Genomic DNA, 14,089 nt, shown 5'->3' on the forward strand with positions numbered 1-14,089 from the left:
GTGTGTTTAGGTATTGTTTGTGCGCGTTTGTGGTTTTAATTTGTGGGCAGTTTTCATTTACCTTTTATTTGATATATGTATAAATGAATGCGTAATTGTATAAATTGAATATATTTTTGATATAAAAAGATTTAACCAAAAAACACGCCCCGATCTCGTCTGATCTCAGAAGCTAGCTGGGTCGGGCTGGTTAGTACTTGGATGGGAGACCGCCTGGTGAATACCGGTGCTGTAAGCTTTTTCTTTTTCACTCGCGCTCATTGCCTCCTTGGCCTACCGTGGCGTACCGTGACCTGATGTTTAATGCCAACCGCTTTGGAGGATTTAAGCAACATACAAAAACTGACAAGTCTCTAAAAACTATTTTTGTGAACATGAGGACAGTATAGTGATACTGCCAGCAGGGAGCACCAGAGAGCTGAACCGACAGTTGTACATTTCTTAAACTCTTCACCAACACAAACACGCACGCTCACTTCAGTCATGGGAGGACGTCAAAAAATCACCACCCATTCTCTGACACTTTAACCGTTAACCTTGGTTCAAACATTTAACATCCCACGCACACGCAGTGTATTTCAGATAATTAATGAATTCAGATGTCACAATGATCGTTTACATGGATAAGGAGTCCTACTGAATCAATTACTGCTGTTTATATCTAACTAATGATTGTTTTTGTAAGAGTGTAACGTCGAGCCTCAGCAGCTTTCTCACTCCTTATGTGCTACTGTATAAAACCTGGTTTTGCGCCTTCACTAATTGCTTACGGCCATACCACCCTGAAACGCCTGATCTCGCCTGATCTCGGAAGCTAAGCAGGGTCGGGCCTGGTTAGTACTTGGATGGGAGACCGCCTGGGAATACCAGGTGCTGTAAGCTTTTTCTTTTTCAACTCGAGCTCATTGACTCCGTGGTGTACCGTGACCTGATGTTTACTGCCAACCGCTTTGGAGGATTTAAGCAACATACAAAAACTGACAACGTCTCTCAAAACTGTTTTTGTGAAACATGAGGACAGTATAGTGATACTGCCAGCAGGGAGCACCAGAGAGCTGAACCGACAGTTGTACATTTCTTAAACTTTCACCAACACAAACATGCACGCTCACTTCAGATCATGGGAGGACGTCAAAAAATCACCACCCATTCTCTGACACTTTAACCGTTAACCTTGGTTCAAACATTTAACATCACACGCACACGCAGTGTATTTCAGATAATTAATGAATTCAGATGTCACAATGATCGTTTACATGGATAAGGAGTCCTACTGAATCAATTACTGCCGTTTATATCTAACTAATGATTGTTTTTGTAAAAGTGTAACGTCGAGCCTCAGCCGCTTTCTCACTCCTTATGTGCTACTGTATAAAACCTGGTTTTGCGCCTACACTAATTGCTTACGGCATACCACCCTGAACACGCCCGATCTCGTCTGAACTCGGAGCTAAGCAGGGTCGGGACGGTTAGTACTTGGATGGGAGACCGCCTGGGAATACCAGGTGCTGTAAGATTTTCTTTTTCAACTCGAGCTCATTGACTCCGTGGCGTACCGTGACCTGATGTTTACTGCCAACCGCTTTGGAGGATTTAAGCAACATACAAAAACTGACAACGTCTCTCAAAACTATTTTTGTGAAACATGAGGACAGTATAGTGATACTGCCAGCAGGGAGCACCAGAGAGCTGAACCGACAGTTGTACATTTCTTAAACTTTCACCAACACAAACACGCACGCTCACTTCAGATCATGGGAGGACGTCAAAAAAATCACCACCCATTCTCTGACACTTTAACCGTTAACCTTGGTTCAAACATTAACATCACACGCACACGCAGTGTATTTCAGATAATTAATGATTCAGATGTCACAATGATCGTTTACATGGATAAGGAGTCTTACTGAATCAATTACTGCCGTTTATATCTAACTAATGATTGTTTTTGTAAGAGTGTAACGTCGAGCCTCAGCAGCTTTCTCACTCCTTATGTGCTACTGTATAAAACCTGGTTTTGCGCCTGCACTAGTTGCTTACGGCCATACCACCCTGAACACGCCCGATCTCGGTCTGATCTCGGAAGCTAAGCAGGGTCAGGCCTGGTTAGTACTTGGATGGGAGACCGCCTGGGAATACCAGGTGCTGTAAGCTTTTTCTTTTTCAACTCGAGCTCATTGACTCCGTGGCGTACCGTGACCTGATGTTTACTGCCACCCGCTTTGGAGGATTTAAGCAACATACAAAAACTGACAACGTCTCTCAAAACTATTTTTGTGAAACATGAGGACAGTATAGTGATACTGCTAGCAGGGAGCACCAGAGAGCTGAACCCGATAGTTGTACATTTCTTAAACTTTCACCAACACAACACGCCACGCTCACTTCAGATCATGGGAGGACGTCAAAAAAATCACCACCCATTCTCTGACACTTTAACCGTTAACCTTGGTTCAAACATTAACATCACACGCACACGCAGTGTATTTCAGACTAATTAATGAATTCAGATGTCCCAATGATCGTTTCCAGGGATAAGGAGTCCTACTGAATCAATTCCTGCCGTTTATATCTAACTAATGATGTTTTTGTAAGAGTGTAACGTCGAGCCTCAGCAGCTTTCTCACTCCTTATGTGCTACCTGTATAAAACCTGGTTTTGCGCCCTGCACTAATTGCTTACGGCCATACCACCCTGAACATGCCCGATCTCGTCTGATCTCGGGAAGCTAAGCTAGGGTCGGGCCTGGTTAGTACCTTGGATGGGAGACCGCCCTGGAATACCAGGTGATGTAAGCTTTTTCTTTTCACTCGAGCTCATTGCCTCCGTGGCCTACCGTGCGTACCGTGACCGATGTTTTACTGCCAACCGCTTGGAGGATTTAAGCAACATACAAAAACTGAAACGTCTCTCAAAACTATTTTTGTGAAACATGAGGACAGTATAGTGATACTGCCAGCAGGGAAGCACCAGAGAGCTGAACGACAGTTGTACATTTCTTAAACTTTCACCAACACAAACACGCACGCTCACTTCAGATCATGGGAGGACGTCAAAAAATCACCACCCATTCTCTGACACTTTAACGTAATCTTGGTCAAAGATTAACACTCACACGCACACGCAGTGTTATTCAGTAATTAATGAATCAGATGTCCACAATGTCGTTTACATGGATAGGAGTCCTACTGAATCAATTACTGCCGTTTATATATTACTAATGATTGTTTTTGTAAAAGTGTAACGTCGAGCTCAGCAGCTTTCTCACTCCTAGTGCTACTGTATAAAACCTGGTTTTGCGCCTGCACTATTTGCTTACGGCCAACCACCCTGAACACGCCCGATCTCGTCTGATCTCGGAAGCTAAGCAGGGTCGGCCTGGTTAGTACTTGGATGGGAGACCGCCTGGGAATACCAGGTGCTGTAAGCATTTTTCTTTTTCAACTCGAGCTCATTGCCTCCGTGGCCTACCGTGGCGTACCGTGACCTGAGCCCTATACCACGAAGCTCGCTGAACATACCCAGGCTTTCTTAGGAAAACCCTGGCTCGACAGAGCCGCAACTCGCAATCATAGTTAAGTGGTACCACGAAGCTCACTTTAGATTCATTAGTTGAACCAGGTTTTCCGCTTAGGTTCAGTGCGCGTTCACGTGAGAGGGGCGTTTTTTTGCGTCATTTTTCTCACCTTTACGATAGTCAAGCAGTCTATATGCGTATAGTGAAAATATTCTGCATATTGTCTGTAAAATAACTATGCCAAATGCAGAATTTTCGCCATTAATCCAAATGAATGATGATGATTAAAAAAATGCATAAGCAACGTCCATCCTGCCTTATTCTATCATTTAGGGAATTCACTTTAAATCCACCCTATTTAAGAAATGTATCGCATGTTTTCGACCGCTGAGAGGTAGCGGCTGTAGCGTAGTGGATTAGCAAAGACCCGAACGCCAGCGACCGGGGTTCAAATTCGCCGGTCTATCATCATGCATTTTACCCCCATAGATGTGGTGCCAGCACGGCCTTGAAAATATGGGTTCAAGTTCGAAATAAGCACAAAATATATTCCATAAGCTTTAGTGAATAAGTATTCCATATGCATGAGAATTAGGAATTTATAGGCTTCACATAAATTCGCGTCACTTGGGAGTCGAACCCCCCGCGCAGAAATTCAAGACTGACGCGCTACCTCCACTCTAGTTCATTGTCTACATAAGGTCCAAAAGGACGATCAATAACGAACACCCTCTGAGAATCTGTATCTCTCATGAAGAACCCCAATTTCGTTGTTTGCACAATGACAATAAAGTCTGAAATCTGAATATCGTCAGACAATGCCAAGGGATCGGTTTCTGTACGAGAAGTGCGCCGGGTCCACGGGAACACACAAATGGTGAGCCATTGTCAGAGGAGGAGCTAGGAAGCTGCGCACGCCGATTTAAGTAGCCGATCTCCGGCTAGACTAAGCCGAAAAACTGCTCCCGACCAGGTTTGGTTGCGAGCATAAGTCACCATGGTGATACAGCGACGCTAAAAGAGATCGACTTTCGTGGTACAACTAACCCAGGCTTTGAGCTCAACATACCTCGCTAACCCTCTAAGCGAGCTTCGTGGTACAGGGCCCTGATGTTTACTGCCAACCGCTTTGGAGGATTTAGAACATACAAAAACTGACAACGTCTCTCAAACTATTTTTGTGAAACATGAGGACAGTATAGTGATACTGCCAGCAGGGAGCACCAGAGAGCTGAACCGACAGTTGTACATTTCTTAAACTTTCACCAACACAAACACGCACGCTCACTTCAGATCATGGGAGGACGTCAAAAATCACCACCCATTCTCTGACACTTTAACCGTTAACCTTGGTTCAAACATTTAACATCACACGCACACGCAGTGTATTTCAGATAATTAATGAATTCAGATGTCACAATGATCGTTTACATGGATAAGGAGTCCTACTGAATCAATTACTGCCGTTTATATCTAACTAATGATTGTTTTTGTAAAAGTGTAACGTCGAGCCTCAGCAGCTTTCTCACTCCTTATGTGCTACTGTATAAAACCTGGTTTTGCGCCTGCATTAATTGATTACGGCCATACTACCCTGAACACACCCGATCTCGTCTGATCTCGGAAGCTAAGCAGGGTCGGGCCTGGTTAGTACTTCGATGGGTGACAGCCTGGGAATACCAGCTGCTGTAAGCTATTTCTTTTTCAACTCGAGCTCATTGACTCCGTGGCCTACCGTGGCGTACCGTGACCTGATGTTTACTGCCAACCGCTTTGGAGGATTTAAGCAACATACAAAACTGACAACGTCTCAAAACTATTTTTGTGAAACATGAGGACAGTATAGTGATACTGCCAGCAGGGAGCACCAGAGAGCTGAACCGACAGTTGTACATTTCTTAAACTTTCACCAACACAAACACGCACGCTCACTTCAGATCATGGGAGGACGTCAAAAAATCACCACCCATTCTCTGACACTTTCACCGTTAACCTTGGTTCAAACATTTAACATCACACGCACACGCAGTGTATTTCAGATAATTAATGAATTCAGATGTCACAATGATCGTTTACATGGTATAAGGAGTCCTACTGAATCAATTACTGCGTTTATATCTAACTAATGATTGTTTTGTAAAAGTGTAACGTCGAGCCTCACCAGCTTTCTCACTCCTTATGTGCTACTGTATAAAACCTGGTTTTGCGCCTAGCACTAATGTGCTTACGGCCATACCACCCTGAACATGCCCGATCTCGTCTGATGATTTCGGAAGCTAAGCAGGGTCGGCCTGGTTAGTACTTGGATGGGCGACCGACTGGGAATACAGGTGCTGTAAGCTTTTTCTTTTCAACTCGAGCTTCCATTGCCTCCGTGGCACCGTGGATACCGTGACCTGATGTTTACTGCCAAACCGCTTTGGAGGATTTTTAAGCAAAATACAAAAACTGAACAACGTCTCTCAAAACTATCTTTGTGAAACATGAGGACAGTATAGTGATACTGCCAGCAGGGAGCACAGAGAGCTGAACCGACAGTTGTACATTTCTTAAACTTTCACCAACACAAACACGCACGCTCACTTCAGATCATTGGAGGACGTCAAAAAATCACCACCCATTCTCTGACACTTTAACCGTAACCTTGGTTCAAACATTTAACATCACACGCACACGCAGTGTATTTCAGATAATTAATGAATTCAGATGTCACAATGATCGTTTACATGGATAAGGAGTCCTACTGAATCAATTATTGCCGTTTATATCTAACTAATGATTGTTTTGTAAGAGTGTAACGTCGAGCCTCAGCAGCTTTCTCACTCCTGATGTGCTACTGTATAAAACCTGGTTTTGCGCCTGAACTAATTGCTTACGGCCATACCACCCTGAACACGCCCGATCTCGTCTGATCTCGGAAGCTAAGCAGGGTCGGGCCTGGTAGTACTTGGATGGGAGGACCGCCTGGGAATACAGGTGCTGTAAGCATTTTCTTTTTCAACTCGAGCTCATTGACTCCGTGGCGTACCGTGACCTGATGTTTACTGCCAACCGCTTTGGAGGATTAAGCAACATACAAAAACTGACAACGTCTCTCAAAACTGTTTTTTGTGAAACATGAGGACAGTATAGTGATACTGCCAGCAGGGAGCACCAGAGAGCTGAACCGACAGTTGTACATTTCTTAAACTTTCACCAACACAAACACGCACGCTCACTTCAGATCATGGGAGGACGTCAAAAAATCACCACCCATTCTCTGACACTTTAACCGTAACCTTGGTTCAAACATTTAACATCACACGCACACGCAGTGTATTTCAGATAATTAATGAATTCAGATGTCACAATGATCGTTTACATGGATAAGGAGTCCTACTGAATCAATTACTGCCGTTTATATCTAACTAATGATGTTTTTGTAAAAGTGTAACGTCGAGCCTCAGCAGCTTTCTCACTCCTTATGTGCTACTGTATAAAACCTGGTTTTGCGCCTGCACTATTTGCTTACGGCCATACCACCCTGAACACGCCCGATCTAGTCTGAACTCGGAAGCTAAGCAGGGTCGGGCCTGGTTAGTACTTGGATGGGAGACCGCCTGGAATACCAGGTGCTGTAAGCTTTTTCTTTTCAACTCGAAGCTCATTGACTCCGTGGCCTACCGTGGCGTACCGTGACCTGATGTTTACTGCCAACCGCTTTGGAGGATTTAAGCAACATACAAAAACTGACAACGTCTCTCAAAACTGTTTTGTGAAACATGAGGACAGTATAGTGATACTGCCAGCAGGGAGCACCAGAGAGCTGAACCGACAGTTGTACATTTCTTAAACTTTCACCAACACAAACACGCACGCTCACTTCAGATCATGGGAGGACGTCAAAAATCACCACCCATTCTCTGACACTTTAACCGTTAACCTTGGTTCAAACATTTAACATCACACGCACACGCAGTGTATTTCAGATAATTAATGAATTCAGATGTCACAATGATTGTTTACATGGATAAGGAGTCCTACTGAATCAATTACTGCCGTTATATCTAACTAATGAGTGTTTTTGTAAAAGTGTAACGTCGAGCCTCAGCAGCTTTCTCACTCCTTATGTGCTACTGTATAAAACCTGGTTTTGCGCCTTCACTAATTGCCTACGGCCATACCACCCTGAACACGCCCGATCTCGTCTGAACTCGGAAGCTAAGCAGGGTAGGGCCTGGTTAGTACTTGGATGGGAGACCGCCTGGGAATACCAGGTGCTGTAAGCTTTTTCTTTTTCAACTCGAGCTCATTGACTCCGTGGCCTACCGTGGCGTACCGTGACCTGATGTTTACTGCCAACCGCTTTGGAGGATTTAAGCAACATACAAAAACTGACAACGTCTCTCAAAACTATTTTTGTGAAACATGAGGACAGTATAGTGATACTGCCAGCAGGAGCACCAGAGAGCTGAACCGACAGTTGTACATTTCTTAAACTTTCACCAACCCAAACACGCACGCTCACTTCAGATCATGGGAGGACGTCAAAAAATCACCACCCATTCTCTGACACTTAACCGTTAACCTTGGTTCAAACATTTAACATCACACGCACACGCAGTGTATTTCAGATAATTAATTAATTCAGATGTCACAATGATCGTTTACATGGATAAGGAGTCTTACTGAATCAATTACTGCCGTTTATATCTAACTAATGATTGTTTTTGTAAGAGTGTAACGTCGAGCCTCAGCAGCTTTCTCACTCCTTATGTGCTACTGTATAAAACCTGGTTTTGCGCCTGCACTAGTTGCTTACGGCCATACCACCCTGAACACGCCGATCTCGTCTGATCTCGGAAGCTAAGCAGGGTCGGGCCTGGTTAGTACTTGGATGGGAGACCGCCTGGGAATACCAGGTGCTGTAAGCTTTTCTTTTTCAACTCGAGCTCATTGACTCCGTGGCGTACCGTGACCTGATGTTTACTGCCAACCGCTTTGGAGGATTTAAGCACCATACAAAAACTGACAACGTCTCTCAAAACTATTTTTGTGAAACATGAGGACAGTATAGTGATACTGCCAGCAGGGAGCACCAGAGAGCTGAACCGACAGTTGTACATTTCTTAAACTTTCACCAACACAAACCACGCACGCTCACTTCAGATCATGGGAGGACGTCAAAAAATCACCACCCATTCTCTGACACTTTAACCGTTAACCTTGGTTCAAACATTTAACATCACACGCACACGCAGTGTATTTCAGATAATTAATGAATTCAGATGTCACAATGATCGTTTACATGGATAAGGAGTCCTACTGAATCAATTACTGCCGTTTATATCTAACTAATGATTGTTTTTGTAAAAGTGTAACGTCGAGCCTCAGCAGCTTTCTCACTCCTTATGTGCTACTGTATAAAACCTGGTTTTGCGCCTGGCACTAATTGATTACGGCCATACACCCTGAACACGCCCGATCTCGTCAGATCTCGGAAGCTAAGCAGGGTCGGGCCTGGTTAGTACTTGGATGGGAGACCTCCTCAGAAGCCCAGGTTGCTGTAAGTAGTGACAGGTGTCACCAAAAGAAAAAAAAAAAAACACGCCCGATCTCGTCTGATCTCGGAAGCTAAGCAGGGTCGGGCCTGGTTAGTACTTGGATGGGAGACCCGCCTGGGAATACCAGGTGCTGTAAGCTTTTTCTTTTTCAACTCGAGCTCATTGCCTCCGTGGCCTACCGTGGCGTACCGTGACCTGATGTTAACTGCCAACCGCTTTGGAGGATTTAAGCAACATACAAAAACTGACAACGTCTCTCAAACTATTTTTGTGAAACATGAGGACAGTATAGTGATACTGCCAGCAGGGAGCACCAGAGAGCTGAAACGACAGTTGTACATTTCTTAAACTTTCACCAACACAAACACGCACGCTCACTTCAGATCATGGGAGGACGTCAAAAATCACCACCCATTCTCTGACACTTTAACCGTTAACCTTGGTTCAAACATTTAACATCACACGCACACGCAGTGTATTTCAGATAATTAATGAATTCAGATGTCACAATGATCGTTTACATGGATAAGGAGTCCTACTGAATCAATTACTTGCCGTTTATATCTAACTAATGATTGTTTTTGTAAAAGTGTAACGTCGAGCCTCAGCAGCTTTCTCACTCCTTATGTGCTACTGTATAAAACCTGGTTTTTGCGCCTGTACTAATTGCTTACGGCCATGCCACCCTGAACACGCCCGATCTCGTCTGATCTCGGAAGCTAAGCAGGGTCGGGCCTGGTTATACTTGGATGGGAGACCGCCTGGGTATACCAGGTGCTGTAAGCTTTTTCTTTTTCAACTCGAGCTCATTGACTCCGTGGCGTACCGTGACCCTGATGTTTACTGCCAACCGCTTTGGAGGATTTAAGCAACATACAAAAACTGACAACGTCTCTCAAAACTATTTTTGTGAACATGAGGACAGTATAGTGATACTGCCAGCAGGGAGCACCAGAGAGCTGAACCGACAGTTGTACATTTCTTAAACTTTCACCAACACAAACACGCACGCTCACTTCAGATCATGGGAGGACGTCAAAAAATCACCACCCATTCTCTGACACTTTAACCGTTAACCTTGGTTCAAACATTTAACATCACACGCACACGCAGTGTTTTTCAGATAATTAATGAATTCAGATGTCACAATGATGGTTTACATGGATAAGGAGTCCGACTGAATCAATTACTGCCGTTTATATCTAACTAATGATTGTTTTTGTAAGAGTGTAACGTCGAGCCTCAGCAGCTTTCTCACTCCTTATGTGCTACTGTATAAAACCTGGTTTTGCGCCTGCTCTATTTGCTTACGGCCATACCACCCTGAACACGCCCGATCTCGTCTGATCTCGGAAACTAAGCAGGGTCGGGCCTGGTTAGTACTTGGGTGGGAGACCGCCTGGGAATACCAGGTGCTGTAAGCTTTTTCTTTTTCAACTCGAGCTCATTGACTCCGTGGCGTACCGTGACCTGATGTTTACTGCCAACCGCTTTGGAGGATTTAAGCAACATACAAAAACTGACAACGTCTCTCAAAACTATTTTTGTGAAACATGAGGACAGTATAGTGATACTGCCAGCAGGGAGCACCAGAGAGCTGAACCGACAGTTGTACATTTCTTAAACTTTCACCAACACAAACACGCACGCTCACTTCAGATCATGGGAGGACGTCAAAAAATCACCACCCATTCTCTGACACTTTAACCGTTAACCTTGGTTCAAACATTTAACATCACACGCACACGCAGTGTTTTTCAGATAATTAATGAATTCAGATGTCACAATGATGGTTTACATGGATAAGGAGTCCTACTGAATCAATTACTGCCGTTTATATCTAACTAATGATTGTTTTTGTAAGAGTGTAACGTCAAGCCTCAGCAGCTTTCTCACTCCTTATGTGCTACTGTATAAAACCTGGTTTTGCGCCTGCTCTAATTGCTTACGGCCATACCACCCTGAACACGCCAGATCTCGTCTGATCTCGGAAGCTAAGCAGGGTCGGGCCTGGTTAGTACTTGGATGGGAGTCCGCCTGGGAATACCTGGTGCTGTAAGCTTTTTCTTTTTCAACTCGAGCTCATTGACTCCGTGGCGTACCGTGACCTGATGTTTACTGCCAACCGCTTTGGAGGATTTAAGCAACATACAAAAACTGACAACGTCTCTCAAAACTATTTTGTGAAACACGAGGACAGTATAGTGATACTGCCAGCAGGAGCACCAGAGAGCTGAACGACAGTTGTACATTTCTTAAACTTTCACCAACACAACACGCACGCTCACTTCAGATCATGGGAGGACGTCAAAAAATCACCACCCATTCTCTGACACTTTAACCGTTAACCTGGGTTCAAACATTTAACATCACACGCACACGCAGTGTATTCAGATAATTAATGAATTCAGATGTCACAATGATCGTTTACATGGATAAGGAGTCCTACTGAATCAATTACTGCCGTTTATATCTAACTAATGATTGTTTTTGTAAAAGTGTAACGTCGAGCCTCAGCAGCTTTCTCACTCCTTATGTGCTACTGTATAAAACCTGGTTTTGCGCCTGCACTAATTGCTTACGGCCATAACACCCTGAACACGCCCGATCTCGTTTGATTTCGGAAGCTAAGCAGGGTCGGGCCTGGTTAGTACTTGGATGGGAGACCGCCTGGGAATACCAGGTGCTGTAAGCTTTTTCTTTTTCAACTCGAGCTCATTGACTCCGTGGCGTACCGTGACCTGATGTTTACTGCCAACCGCTTTGGAGGATTTAAGCAACATACAAAAACTGACAACGTCTCTCAAAACTGTTTTTGTGAAACATGAGGACAGTATAGTGATACTGCCAGCAGGGAGCACCAGAGAGCTGAACCGACAGTTGTACATTTCTTAAACTTTCACCAACACAACACGCACGCTCACTTCAGATCATGGGAGGACGTCAAAAAATCACCACCCATTCTCTGACACTTTAACCGTTAACCTTGGTTCAACATTTAACATCACACGCACACGCAGTGTATTTCAGATAATTAATGAATTCAGATGTCACAATGATCGTTTACATGGATAAGGAGTCCTACTGAATCAATTACTGCCGTTTATATCTAACTAATGATTGTTTTTGTAAAAGTGTAACGTCGAGCCTCAGCAGCTTTCTCACTCCTTATGTGCTACTGTATAAAACCTGGTTTTGCGCCTGCACTAATTGCTTTCGGCCATACCACCCTGAACACGCCCGATCTCGTCTGAACTTGGTAGCTAAGCAGGGTCGGGCCTGGTTAGTACTTGGATGGGAGACCGCCTGGGAATACTAGGTGCTGTAAGCTATTTCTTTTTCAATTCGAGCTCATTGACTCCGTGGCCTACCGTGGCGTACCGTGACCTGATGTTTACTGCCAACCGCTTTGGAGGATTTAAGCAACATACAAAAACTGACAACGTCTCTCAAACTATTTTTGTGAAACATGAGGACAGTATAGTGATACTGCCAGCAGGGAGCACCAGAGAGCTGAACCGACAGTTGTACATTTCTTAAACTTTCACCAACACAAACACGCACGCTCACTTCAGATCATGGGAGGACGTCAAAAAATCACCACCCATTCTCTGACACTTTAACCGTTAACCTTGGTTCAAACATTTAACATCACACGCACACGCAGTGTATTTCAGATAATTAATGAATTCAGATGTCACAATGATCGTTTACATGGATAAGGAGTCCTACTGAATCAATTACTGCCGTTTATATCTAACTAATGATTGTTTTTGTAAGAGTGTAACGTCGAGCCTCAGCAGCTTTCTCACTCCTTATGTGCTTCTGTATAAAACCTGGTTTTGCGCCAGCACTAATTGCTTACGGCCATGCCACCCTGAACACGCCCGATCTCGTCTGATCTCGGAAGCTAAGCAGGGTCGGGGCTGGGTAGTACTTGGATGGGAGACCTCCTCAGAAGCCCATGTTGCTGTAAGTAGTGACGGGTGTCACCAAAAAAGAAAAAAAACACGCCCGATCTCGTTTGATCTCGGATGCTAAGCAGGGTCGGGCCTGGTTAGTACTTGGATGGGAGACCGCCTGGGAATACCAGGTGCTGTAAGCAATTTCTTTTTTCAACTCGAGCTCATTGCCTCCGTGGCCTACCGTGGCGTACCGTGACCTGATGTTTACTGCCAACCGCTTTGGAGGATTTAAGCAACATACAAAAACTGACAACGTCTCTCAAAACTATTTTTGTGAAACATGAGGACAGTATAGTGATACTGCCAGCAGGGAGCACCAGAGAGCTGAACCGACAGTTGTACATTTCTTAAACTTTCACCAACACAAACACGCACGCTCACTTCAGATCATGGGAGGACGTCAAAAAATCACCACCCATTCTCTGACACTTTAACCGTTAACCTTGGTTCAAACATTTAACATCACACGCACACGCAGTGTATTTCAGATAATTAATGAATTCAGATGTCACAATGATCGTTTACATGGATAAGGAGTCCTACTGAATCAATTACTGCCGTTTATATCTAACTAATGATTGTTTTTGTAAAAGTGTAACGTCGAGCCTCAGCAGCTTTCTCACTCCTTATGTGCTACTGTAGAAAACCTGGTTTTGCGCCTACACTAATTGCTTACGGCCATACCACCCTGAACACGCCCGATCTCGTCTGATCTCGGTAGCTAAGCAGGGTCGGGCCTGTTTAGTACTTGGATGGGAGACCGCCTGGGAATACCAGGTGCTGTAAGCTTTTTCTTTTCAACTCGAGCTCATTGCCTCCGTGGCCTACCGTGGCGTACCGTGACCTAATGTTTACTGCCAACCGCTTTGGAGGATTTAAGCAACATACAAAACTGACAACGTCTCTCAAAACTATTTTTGTGAAACATGAGGACAGTATAGTGATACTGCCAGCAGGGAGCACCAGAGAGCTGAACCGACAGTTGTACATTTCTTAAACTTTCACCAACACAAACACGCACGCTCACTTCAGATCATGGGAGGACGTCAAAAAATCACCACCCA

General features: G+C 44.4%; 15 non-coding genes and 4 pseudogenes across 15 annotated transcripts; all 19 read left to right on the top strand.

Annotated features, from left to right (window-relative positions):
- The first annotated feature begins 764 nt into the window (after positions 1-764).
- Positions 765-882, top strand: LOC130395036 (5S ribosomal RNA). The gene has a single exon (XR_008898137.1). It is a non-coding gene; the product is annotated as a 5S ribosomal RNA (ribosomal RNA).
- Positions 883-1,401: 519 nt separating this feature from the next.
- On the top strand, positions 1,402-1,517 carry LOC130396203 (5S ribosomal RNA; annotated as a pseudogene).
- Positions 1,518-2,034: 517 nt separating this feature from the next.
- Positions 2,035-2,154, top strand: LOC130394810 (5S ribosomal RNA). The gene has a single exon (XR_008897932.1). It is a non-coding gene; the product is annotated as a 5S ribosomal RNA (ribosomal RNA).
- Positions 2,155-2,676: 522 nt separating this feature from the next.
- Positions 2,677-2,798, top strand: LOC130396221 (5S ribosomal RNA; annotated as a pseudogene).
- Positions 2,799-3,313: 515 nt separating this feature from the next.
- LOC130395764 (5S ribosomal RNA) lies at positions 3,314-3,430 on the top strand. The gene has a single exon (XR_008898780.1). It is a non-coding gene; the product is annotated as a 5S ribosomal RNA (ribosomal RNA).
- Positions 3,431-5,093: 1,663 nt separating this feature from the next.
- On the top strand, positions 5,094-5,212 carry LOC130395786 (5S ribosomal RNA). Its single transcript, XR_008898800.1, has one exon. It is a non-coding gene; the product is annotated as a 5S ribosomal RNA (ribosomal RNA).
- A 527-nt stretch (positions 5,213-5,739) lies between these two features.
- LOC130396120 (5S ribosomal RNA) lies at positions 5,740-5,859 on the top strand (annotated as a pseudogene).
- Positions 5,860-6,387: 528 nt separating this feature from the next.
- Positions 6,388-6,505, top strand: LOC130395704 (5S ribosomal RNA). The gene has a single exon (XR_008898729.1). It is a non-coding gene; the product is annotated as a 5S ribosomal RNA (ribosomal RNA).
- Positions 6,506-7,022: 517 nt separating this feature from the next.
- LOC130395084 (5S ribosomal RNA) lies at positions 7,023-7,140 on the top strand. The gene has a single exon (XR_008898181.1). It is a non-coding gene; the product is annotated as a 5S ribosomal RNA (ribosomal RNA).
- Positions 7,141-7,666: 526 nt separating this feature from the next.
- LOC130399716 (5S ribosomal RNA) lies at positions 7,667-7,785 on the top strand. Its single transcript, XR_008902217.1, has one exon. It is a non-coding gene; the product is annotated as a 5S ribosomal RNA (ribosomal RNA).
- Positions 7,786-8,312: 527 nt separating this feature from the next.
- On the top strand, positions 8,313-8,430 carry LOC130394003 (5S ribosomal RNA). Its single transcript, XR_008897204.1, has one exon. It is a non-coding gene; the product is annotated as a 5S ribosomal RNA (ribosomal RNA).
- Positions 8,431-8,950: 520 nt separating this feature from the next.
- On the top strand, positions 8,951-9,069 carry LOC130395982 (5S ribosomal RNA; annotated as a pseudogene).
- Positions 9,070-9,728: 659 nt separating this feature from the next.
- On the top strand, positions 9,729-9,846 carry LOC130395467 (5S ribosomal RNA). Its single transcript, XR_008898520.1, has one exon. It is a non-coding gene; the product is annotated as a 5S ribosomal RNA (ribosomal RNA).
- A 519-nt stretch (positions 9,847-10,365) lies between these two features.
- LOC130400709 (5S ribosomal RNA) lies at positions 10,366-10,484 on the top strand. The gene has a single exon (XR_008903185.1). It is a non-coding gene; the product is annotated as a 5S ribosomal RNA (ribosomal RNA).
- A 519-nt stretch (positions 10,485-11,003) lies between these two features.
- LOC130401255 (5S ribosomal RNA) lies at positions 11,004-11,122 on the top strand. Its single transcript, XR_008903719.1, has one exon. It is a non-coding gene; the product is annotated as a 5S ribosomal RNA (ribosomal RNA).
- Positions 11,123-11,636: 514 nt separating this feature from the next.
- Positions 11,637-11,755, top strand: LOC130394820 (5S ribosomal RNA). The gene has a single exon (XR_008897941.1). It is a non-coding gene; the product is annotated as a 5S ribosomal RNA (ribosomal RNA).
- Positions 11,756-12,272: 517 nt separating this feature from the next.
- LOC130394809 (5S ribosomal RNA) lies at positions 12,273-12,391 on the top strand. Its single transcript, XR_008897931.1, has one exon. It is a non-coding gene; the product is annotated as a 5S ribosomal RNA (ribosomal RNA).
- A 528-nt stretch (positions 12,392-12,919) lies between these two features.
- On the top strand, positions 12,920-13,039 carry LOC130395811 (5S ribosomal RNA). The gene has a single exon (XR_008898821.1). It is a non-coding gene; the product is annotated as a 5S ribosomal RNA (ribosomal RNA).
- A 656-nt stretch (positions 13,040-13,695) lies between these two features.
- Positions 13,696-13,814, top strand: LOC130400462 (5S ribosomal RNA). Its single transcript, XR_008902946.1, has one exon. It is a non-coding gene; the product is annotated as a 5S ribosomal RNA (ribosomal RNA).
- Positions 13,815-14,089: the final 275 nt, after the last annotated feature.

Source organism: Gadus chalcogrammus, chromosome 12 (genome assembly GCF_026213295.1).
Source record: "Gadus chalcogrammus isolate NIFS_2021 chromosome 12, NIFS_Gcha_1.0, whole genome shotgun sequence".
Classification (NCBI taxonomy): Eukaryota; Metazoa; Chordata; class Actinopteri; order Gadiformes; family Gadidae; genus Gadus; species Gadus chalcogrammus.